The sequence below is a fragment of the Elephantulus edwardii genome, unplaced genomic scaffold, assembly GCF_000299155.1.
Source record: "Elephantulus edwardii isolate Elephantulus edwardi_28Jun2011 unplaced genomic scaffold, EleEdw1.0 scaffold00071, whole genome shotgun sequence".
Lineage (NCBI taxonomy): Eukaryota > Metazoa > Chordata > Mammalia > Macroscelidea > Macroscelididae > Elephantulus > Elephantulus edwardii.
The window spans coordinates 10,590,444-10,591,369 of NW_006399821.1; positions in this window are offsets into that span (position 1 = coordinate 10,590,444).

Here is a 926-nt window from a genome sequence, read left to right on the forward strand (position 1 = left end):
CCTTCTAAACCCAGCCTGGACTTCTGGCAGTTCTCTGCTGATGTACTGTTCCAGTCGTTTTTGGATAATCTTCAGTAGAATCTTGCTTGCATGTAAAATTAATGAGATTGTTCTATAGTTTCCACACTCTGTTGGGTCACCCTGGGTCTGGCCTACATATATTAAATTTTGTAAAATGGAGTCCTACCTATTAAGAAGTCAAACTCCCTAGGTGAGGAGGGTGGGTAACCTGCACACTGCAGTGCAGAGGCCACCATGACAGAGCTGAGCTCCGACCAGCAGTTCTTGGTCTAGAAGAGAGGTTCTAGAGGACTTTCATGTAGCTGATTCTATGTCTGATTCCTAAATTAGCCAGACTAAGTGTATGTGTTGGAGGCTAAGAAGGGAGGTAATAGACAGCAAGCAGAGAAAATATTCTCCTTACAGAAGATAGGAAGCCCAGAGAAAAAGAGTGTGTCAAGGAAGAAGAAAAGGCTAAAGATGTCAGCAGATAACAACGTGGGCTCTGTGGCCCTGGCAAGGGCATTTGTCAGCTAAGGGTGAAGGTCATGGGGGAAATATCCTAGACAGGCTTTGACTTTAGTTTATTGCTATTAAAAAGAATCCAAGCCAAATAAAATTGAAATATAAGATTTATTCTGAGCAGTTATTCTATATGCATCTAGGGAGACTATTCAAAAGAAAATGTAGTAGTTTTTTTTTAAAAAAAGCAAATGGCTCAAAGTGTCTATTATAATGAGAGAAGACAGCTATAAAGAGAGAAACTGAGAGACCAGAAGATCAACAACATGACAGATTGGCCCTTGACATCTTAGCTATTTAGTCACAAGGTGGTTTCTGGCCCTCCACTCACCTGAAACCCACTATCATTTGAAGTGTAAATTAAGGTTCTTGCCTTTGACAGAAATGAAAAGATAACTTTAAGG